Below are 9,611 nucleotides of genomic sequence, written 5' to 3' on the forward strand. Positions count from 1 at the left end.
GGTCTACTCATTGAGTGAATGAATTTCTCCAAATCACAGCTTTAGAGCTAGAAAGGGCCTTATGGTTCCCTAAGTTTGATGTGCTTATCACTATCCGGAGGTGGCAATGAGGCTTAAACAGATGAGTGGATGAGTCCCTTGAGGATGCACAGTGGGCAGGACCAGCTAAAACCCAGCCATCCTGGCTGCTGGGCCAGAACTCACCCTTCTGCCTACCATACTAACAGGCCGGCCATCTGTCCACAAGATGGCTTTCTTTGGCATTGCGTGTGCGATGCTAGTCAAATCTCATTGTGTATTAATCAGCACCTTCATGGATGACTCATCAACTGCTCAGAGAACCATACCCCAGGGACTCAATACAAACGTTTCCCTAAACCTTGCAATGTTCTAAATCTAACCTCTGCCCTTATTTGCTAGGGACCTTGAATACGTTCCTCACCCACCCAGTTTCCTTTCCTCCCCTGACTCACAAGGAATACAAAAGAGTCGGTTCTTATGTACAGTGTTGAGTAGGCATTACACAGTTTTCTGGAATAGAACTCACTTGGATGTGTAACTAAAGTTCATCCCCATATGGATTAACCTCTGGACTGAGAGCATGATTGCGTAAGAAATGACTCACATAATTTCCTGACAGAAGGTATATAAATTCAAAAAGGTTGCAAGTTGAAGTTGAAGCTATCTACCTGTAAAAAGTTGTTGACTAACATCACCACTAAGATATCAATGGATTTAACAAATATTTTATTAAGTAAGTTTATGTAAGGGAATGTGTGAGGCACTGAAAAGGGTATAAAAATCAATGACACTTTTCTTGACCTTATAGAGTTTTATTGCGTTTGAAAGAGGAGATGGAATGTGTGCACCAGTTACTAAGTGAGAGGTAAAAAGTGCCCGGGGACACGTGTATGGAAGTGTGGTGGACCCAGAGTCCAGGGAAGCATTTCAGGCAGGGAAAAGTTAGGAAGGTAGCAGGTGTAACAGCTATCATTTTATCTGAGCTTGGAAAGATAGCTGGAGGGTTTTTTTTTTCCTTGTTTCTTTTCATAGACTTTATTTTTTTAAGAGCAGAGTTAGGCTCACGGCAAAATTGAAAGGAAGGTACAGGAGTTCCTATATATGCCTATCCCTTCACATGCACAGCTTGCCCCATTATCAACATTGCACCCCAGCATGGTGCATTTGTTACAGTCAATGAATCTGCGTGTAAATCGACACATCACAATCACCCGAAGTCCATAGTTTGCATTAGGGTCATGCTTCGTGTGAACATTCTGTGGACTAGGAAACATGTGTAACATGTATCCACCATTATAGTACCACACAGAGTACTTTGGCTGCCCTAAAAATCCTCTGTGCTCTGCCCATTCATCCCTCTCTTTCCCCGGCCACCTCGGCAACCACTGATCTTTTTATGGTTTCCAAAGTTTTGCCTTTTTGAGGATGCCGTATAATTGGAATCATACAGTGTGTAGTCTTTTCAGATTGGCTTCTTTCACTTAGTAACATGCATTTGAGTTTCTTCCATGCTATTCATGGCTTGATAGCTTGTTTATTTTTAGTGCTGGATAATATTCCATTGTCTGGATGCACCAGTTTATTTATCCAGTCACCCACTGAAGAACGTCTTAGTTGCTTCCAAGTTTGGGCAATTATGAATAAAACTGCCAAAAGCATCTGTGTGCAGATTTTTGTGTGGATGACTGCCAGGATTTTAACAGGTAGACATGCATTGCATACAGAGGTGAGTTTGAAATCTTAGAGCCTGTTGCACTGGCAGGAATTTAGAGTCTGAGAATGTAAGACCAGACTGGCAGGTTGGGGAGCAAACGTGAAAGTCTTGAATACCATGCTAAGTAAATTTGCCTTTGTTCTGTGAGCAATAGAGAGTTATTAAAAATGTTGAGGGTAGGGGAGTAAGAGGGAACAGTAGTGACATGATCAAAATGTGCTGTACAAGTATCATTTATTTATTTTTTATTTTTTATTTTTTGATGTCTGATCTTATTTATTTGTTCCTCTTACAACCCTCTCATTTTTGACTGGACTCAGACGTTGAGGTAGAAGCTCTCAGAGAAGACAGCCTCTGTCTCTTGGCAATCTGTCCCTGGTGCTTTTCTTTGGCCTCCTTCATTCTCTTGGCCAAAAGCTTAGCATCTTCTGCAGCCTCTTCCTTTTCTTCATGTGCTGTTTCTTCAAAGCAATGCGCCGAGGAAGTTTGTGTTGGACGACACGTGGAGTAACTAGATGCTGAATCTTGGGTGCTTTGGTTCGAGGTTTCTTACCTTCTTTGTTTAGGGGCTTTCCCACAACATACTGGTGGACATCATCTTCCTCCGAGAGACTGAAAAGCTTGCGGATTCTGCTAGCTCTTTGGAGCCCCAGGCGACGAGGCACAGTAGTATCAGTGAGTCCAAGAATATCCTTCTCCCCTTTTTTCACGATGACCAAGTTGAGAACACTGAGACTGGCATCCACAATGCAACCTCGAACAGATTTGCACTTTCTTTCTCCAGTCCTCCGTGGTCGGTGGCAGGAATGCCCCTTACTCCGCAGTCAGCGGACACGGCCATGGGTCAAGACACCGCTTCGTGGGGAAGACTTGTTTGTCATTGCCACCACTGATGCAGACCCCGTAACCCTTCCATTCTTCCCCTAAAACATCAGCAGCAACTTCTGTGGCCATTCGCTTCTCATAATGGCATGGAGTTTGCATTCATTGTCCACTGCAATGAGTTTCTGGCAGCCAGTAGCTGGGAAAGAGATGTTCAGCTTCATCGTGAGGCTACCTACCGCCTCCGAGGCACCACGAAAAAGAGCTAGAAGTAAGTATCATTTAGAGTGATATCAGAAATCGGGTGACCAGTTAAGAGGGTAGAGCAATAGCCTAGACTAATTAAACTATTAAGAGGGCCTAACCCAGGACAATGAGCTGGGAATGGAAAGGAAAGGGTAGAGGATAGAGTCTTGCAATTCTGATAGGAAGAGGGAGGAATTATTATAAAGTTTTAAGACTAGTTGGTTTTTTTTAAAAAAAAAAAAGGTGTTAAGAAAAAGGAAAGTTATCATTTTTTTTTTTTTTTTGTCAAGCAGAGTCCCGGAAACAAGAGAGTCTTAGAAATACAAACCACCAGCTTGATAGAGAGCAGCTTAGCTGTTCTGTGAGCATTGCATGCTCCTGAGCTGAAGGCCAGGCCAGAAGGAAGGGAAGAGGTAAGGTGTGGGGAGCTCTGCCTTTGGAAACAGAGGCTGGAAGCCCCTTCAGTCTATGACCTTTTGAATTCTATAAACTATACGTTGTTTATTTATAGTGAACTAATGTTTCCTGTGCCATGGGAGTCACTATAAAACCCTTCCTCGGGGGGTGCCTGGTGGTTCGGTTGGTTAAGCGACCGATTTCAGCTCAGGTCACGATCTCACAGTCTGTGGGTTCGAGCCCCACATCAGGCTCTGTGTTGACAGCTTGGAGCCTGGAGCCTGCTTCGGATTCTGCGTCTCCCTTTCTCTCTACCCCTCCCCTGCTACATTCTGTCTCTCTCTCTCTCAAAAGAAAAAAAAAGAACCAGAAACATTAAAAAAAATTAAAAACAAAACCCAAAAAACCCTACCTAGGAAACCGGATTCAGTTTTCTTTGAACCCTGGGATGAAGAGGGGACACGTGGCTTCATCTCTGGAGTTTGCAGCAACGAAGGAAGGAGATTCCAGCATCGAAGTTGGCTCAGAAAAGAAAGAGCCTTGGGGGCTGGGTAGTAGAAAGGTCTGTGAGGCTTCCTGACCTGGGAGGTAGGTATGTTTAGCAAGCATTGAGAAACCATGAGGAAAAGCATACTTGGTGTGTGAAGAGGTGAAGGGTTCCATTATGGACAACTTGAGTTTGAGGTGCTGGCTCTGTGAGGCCAGTCTAGTCTTTGGGCGGGGGGGGGGGGGGGGGGGGGGGCAGACCTGGACTGTTGGGCTCAGTGGTTGAAATCAAGCTAGGGACAAAGGAAAATAAGCGCGGAGTTGGGAGGGGTAGTCTGAGTGTGTGAATGACATGACCTCTCATCCAATCAGAGACAGAGGGTTTGCCCAACGCCCTTGCTGACTCAGGCTAAGTTGATTTGTCAAGATGGTGTCCTGGGTTAGGGAGGAATGGTCTGGCATCCCGAGCACTGGCATAGGTTTCCTTGAAGAAGAAATGCTTTGGCTGAACAAGATGTTCCAGTGATTTAGTTGCAGGAACAAATCACATTTGCAGTGGAGAAAAGCTTCAGAGTCAGTCAGTTGATTGCTATCAGAGAGATAGTGCTTACATTCTAGGGAAGGAATTAATCTGTCTTGTTAGAGTTTAAGCTTGCCTGTGGCCATTGCATATGCCTACCTCTGACTTCTCTAAGGGTAGCAAATACTCATTCAGAAAGTGGACGTGAAAGCAACAGGTGAGGGAAGAGGCAAAGCCAGCCTATGAAGTATCACCCATAAAGATAACATGTTCCCAGGCACCCCACCCCTCACCCCCTTCCCTGCCACTCCTTACTTGTTTAGACATAATCCCTTTCGTTGATGGGTTGGCTTTTAATTCAGGTTACTCTTCTTTCCTGCTTCCTCCCGTTCTCTTGAATACTCCCTTAAAGGTCTTTTCTATGCAGGAAGGCCTCTCCTGTATGCAATAGACTTCTTTTTTCTCCTTCCGTTGCTTCACTCTTCCCTCAATTTACCAAAAATCTGTTTCCTGCAGAATACTCTGCTAAATGCATTTGGCTTTACGTGAACGTTTAAAGACATAATTCTTGACACCAAGGACTTTGCAGTCAAATAAAGGAAACGAGATTTTCACATAGTTTACCCTACCACAAATGTGGAAGAAACTGGAAAGTACCATAATATATGGTGGAACAATATGGAGGAAGTTCAAAAGATTGCTTCTGCAGTAGAGATGGGGAAGACTTCCTGGAGGAGGGGGCATTTGCATCGAGTCTTGGAAAGTGGAGACAATTTAAAATAAAATGGAGCATTTTATTTGTATTATGTCAAATGTATACACTTAACAACGATCCTGTTTCTCAGTCTCATTTCAGAGGACATAAATCACAGGAAAGGGATTTGTAAAAGGAAAGCTAGTGGTAAATAAGCAGACCACAGCGGGGCGCCTGGGTGGCTCAGTCAGTTGAGCGTCCGACTTCAGCTCAGGTCACGATCTCACGGTCTGTGGGTTCGAACCCCGCATCGGGCTCTGGGCTGATGGCTCAGAGCCTGGAGTCTGCTTCCAGTTCTGTGTCTCCCTCTCTCTCTGCCCCTCCCCCGTTCATGCTCTGTCTCTCTCTCTGTCTCAAAAATAAATAAACGTTAAAAAAATTTTTTTTAAATAAGCAGACCACAGAGAACTGCCCAGTTGTCAGCTGTCTGTTTAGATAACTGTCTGGTGGTGGTATAATAGAAAGAATGTAAATATCACTCTGAGGGATGGATGGATGGACCCAATTACCCTTACTTTTATTTAATATACCTTCCAAAGCTGAAATTTTAAATTTTGTCATACTTGTGGATGATAAAATGGTGGATTTACTCCTATCCCTATGGTGCAGAGGAGGAAGCTGGATTCATTACAACCGAGGTCACACAGAGGAATGAAAGTGGTAAGTCTGGATGACAACAGATAATCAATCCGTGACAAAGTTTTCACTGCCTGTGATGGAACGAGAAAAATAAGGAGGCTGCGATGAATTTTTTAATAAACTGAATGTATTAAGCACAAGGATTATCTTTTCTCCAGAGATTAAATTCCTGGTCTTAAAATGGCTTGTTAAAATGACGTGATGGTGATAGTTGGAAGGATGGGGGTATTAAGAATAAAAAACTCCTTCCTTGTCAAAATAAAAGGCTTCTAACCTTATGAAGATTCCACAGAAACACACTGGAGACACGGGAATTTTACTGGCCTAGGAAATCTTAAAACTAAGTCCTCAAACTGATAACCTTGCTGCTTTAAGGAGCAGAAGGTGGTTTTTTTGTTGTTGTTGTTTGTTTTGTATACAGAATAAAATAAGAATGGAAAGGAACACAGAGATCATCTCCTTTGTGCAAGCTCCTCATTTTACACAAGGAATCTGCAGCCCAGAAACATCAAGCAGTTTGCCCAAAGTCACTTGTCCTTGTATTTTTATATTTTCAAGTAGCCCTATTTATAGTGTTTCTGATTTGTAAGTGCTTATGATAAAAAAAAAAAAAAGTCAATGAGCTCTTATCAGACAGGGTATTTATAATAATCTCAAATTACATACAGTAAATTTTAGGAAATTTTTGACACTGATTCCTCTGAATCTGTGCTACTATTTATAAGTACTCATGAAATAATTGTGTTTTATTGTTCTGCACTCAAGAAGGATCTTGAGAGCTTATAAGACTAGGCAAAGCATTGACCTGTCAAAATGCCCTCCCCATGCTTTCTCACCTGTAGAAAAGCAAAGCATTCATGCCACTCATTAACTACTCTGCCCTCATAATTATTACACAAAGGGCGATATGACCTGCCCCATGGGCTTCAAAGTTTGTTGATTCATTTGGTTGGAATTTACTCACTGCCCACTCTGTGTTACACACAGTGCCAGTTTACAATGGGGATCAGTAAGACCATTCTTGTCATCCAGGAGGTGAAAATCTAATGGAGGAGTCTCAGTAGCAGATTATAGATGATGTGGGAGGTTCCAGAGGCTGCCATTCTATGTGTTTGCACCGAGGAATGTGACTCCATGAAGATGACATTTCAGGGACATCTGCCAAAGGTGTACAAAGCAGATGGGATGGAGAGGACCCAAGAGTAAGGGTTGTCATAATCAGCATGTGATTACTGAACACCTGCCCTGGCTAAGCACAGAAGAAGGGAGGACGTGAGACTTTTCAAGGAAATGGTGTCTAGAAATTGATGACTTCTGGGATAAGGGAGACAAAGAAGAGTAAGTCAAAGATGCCCCAAGTTTTGGAATTTTGAGTGCCTGAGAAACTGGTGACAGCATTAGACAAGGCAGGAGTTGGGGAGAAAGCTTCTACCCTGAGGGTGGAGGGGAGGAAACTCTTTGGGTCCCAGTATTGCTTGCTTCTTCTTAATGTGAATGTGTCTGTACTTTCAGGATTCTGTATGTCAGTGAATTCTTCCGCTAGGCAATGCATGATGTTAACAGTAGCTTCTTATCTTATTTTGTTAGTAATAGATCATTACATCATAGAGAAGCAAAATAATCTGTTGTAAATTCTGCATTATTCTTTTTTGACTGCCTCCATCAGGAATAGGCAAGGTGTGCATTTGTTTTGGCTAGTGGGAGAGACATACAGCCTGAGTGGAGGCAGAAACCTTTGCAGCATCCCTGTCTTCTTCTAGAATGAGGGTAGTTCAAGTCTCTAGTTCTATTCTTGGACATGAACAGCTGGAAATTTGGGTGAGGACTGCCTCGTCAGGCCGGAAGGCACATGAATTGGAACAGACCTCTAACAACAACTTTGACCGTGCTCTGACTTTTGACTGAAGAGGTATTGGGCCTGTTCCCAGATTTTAGGCCTGGAATATCAACACCCTGCAAAGTAAAGACAAAATGTGACTATACTTCTGTCTCACCAGCAGGTATTTGACCCTGATAATCGGGCTACATTCAGGCTTTAAACCATAGGCAATTCCTAGTTCACTGTGCAATTCCATAACTCTTTGATGTATCTTCAGTGTTCTAATATAAAGAGAGAACGAACAGTATATACCTGCATTTATGACAATGCAGGATATATTGTTCCTAATTTTTGAGGCCCTTAAACCTAGTAAACAAGGTTCCACAAAAAATACATTAGCTAAGCTGAAAGGTATTTGCTTTCACTTTTACCAGCATCTACCCCACTGCACTGAGCTGTGAACGGTGTTTTCAATATATTGTAACTTTTGTCTCCTATAATGCTTTCTTTTATGGGAAACCCTACCCCCAGGGAATAACTCTACGAATTTGTTTTGTCTATTTTATAAAACAGTGGTATACTGGATGGGTATCTTCAAACTGCACAGTGATAATGCTTGAAATTTATGGGGTGAGAAGTTTGAAGGTAGCTGCTGAACCCTGCTTGAAGTCACCGTAGGAAAAGTGAATGTCAGTAAAAAGTAAATGTCAAAAGCAACCAGCAACTTAGGGACCCACATAACTAGAAGAGAACCCCCACCTCTTTATGTTTTTGTTTTTCAACCCAAGAACCGCATAACCCATGACATAATTTGTCTTGACATTTCACGTTGCTTTTCTAAATAGTGTGTCAAAACAAATTGGTTTGTCTCTTCCAAGTTGGGGATATTGTAGAATCATTTCGGAACTATTAATACTGTAGTTATTTGGGGACATTCATGTTAGGAGCTAAACCTTCGGTATGTAGGTGAAAAGCTAATGTTTTTGACTTGGATAGGATCTTTACTCTCTGAGAAGGACATTCTGCACCTAGTACTTATGGGTAATAAACAGGATGCTAACTTACAAAGTAACATGCTGATAAACTAGAGTGGAAGAAGCAAATATCCAGCACCGTGATCATACTGTTGGTATAGCCAGGAGATTTACTGACAGATGGAAAAATTCTTGGGACTATTATTTTGGCACTTAAAAAATTAGTATAATGGAGGGGTAGCTGGGAGGCTCAGTTGGTTAAGCATCTGACTTGACGCTCAGGTCATGATCTCCCAGTTTGTGAGTTCGAGCCCTGCGTCAGGCTTTGTGCTGACAGCTCAGAGCCTGGAGCCTGCTTCAGATTCTGTGTCTCCTTCTCTCTCTGCCACTCCCCTGCTCACACTCTGTCTCTTTTCTCTCTCAAAAATAAATAAACATTATTAAAAAATTTTTAATTAGTATAACTTAGCAAGTGACTGTCTAGCAGTATCTCAAATTCCTACCTGGAGGAAGCCCTTTGGTTTTTCTCAGCTAGCTTCTAGCTTTGGACTAATCTCTGGGTCTCAATTTTCTTAATTATGAATAGAACTTTAGATCTTCCCTCTGCTGGAGAGTGGGAAGTGACTGTTAATGGTATGGGATGTCTTTTGGGGGTAATGAAAACGTTCTAAATTTGATTTTGGTGATGGCTTAGACTGTATTTAGAGATAGGACCTTTTTAAAAAAATATAATTTATTATCATGTTGGCTTTTTAAAAATTTTTTAATGTTTATTTATTTTTGAGAGAGAGAGAGGGGAGAGACACAGTGTGAGCAGGGGAGGGGCAGAGAGAATCTGTGGTACCTTGTTATGTATTGCAGCCTGCAATGGTCACTTTGATGTATCAAGTTCATTGACCACAACACCCTTATATTTGGTTAAACGTTATTTTGAACATTCCTGCGAAGGTGTTTTTTGGATGAGATTGCGCTCAAATCAGTAGACTTTGAGTACCCTTTGAGTACACCCTCCCTAATGTGAGTGGGCCTCATCCAATCAAGAGAAGGCTTGAGTATGACAAAGCCTACCTCCCCGCCCACGGAGGGAGAAGGAATTCTGCCAGACGACTGCCTTTTGGTTGTAATTCTTCCCTGGGTCTCCAGCCTGCTTGCCCACTCTGCAGATTTTCCACCTGCCCCTCCACGATCATGTACGCCAATTCCCTAAACTTAATCAATAA

General features: G+C 42.5%; 1 pseudogene; it reads right to left on the reverse strand.

Annotated features, from left to right (window-relative positions):
* Nucleotides 1–1,990: 1,990 nt before the first annotated feature.
* On the reverse strand, nucleotides 1,991–2,799 carry LOC131489770 (small ribosomal subunit protein eS6-like; annotated as a pseudogene).
* Between the last annotated feature and the right edge of the window lie 6,812 nt (nucleotides 2,800–9,611).

The sequence above is a fragment of the Neofelis nebulosa genome, chromosome 11, assembly GCF_028018385.1.
Source record: "Neofelis nebulosa isolate mNeoNeb1 chromosome 11, mNeoNeb1.pri, whole genome shotgun sequence".
Lineage (NCBI taxonomy): Eukaryota > Metazoa > Chordata > Mammalia > Carnivora > Felidae > Neofelis > Neofelis nebulosa.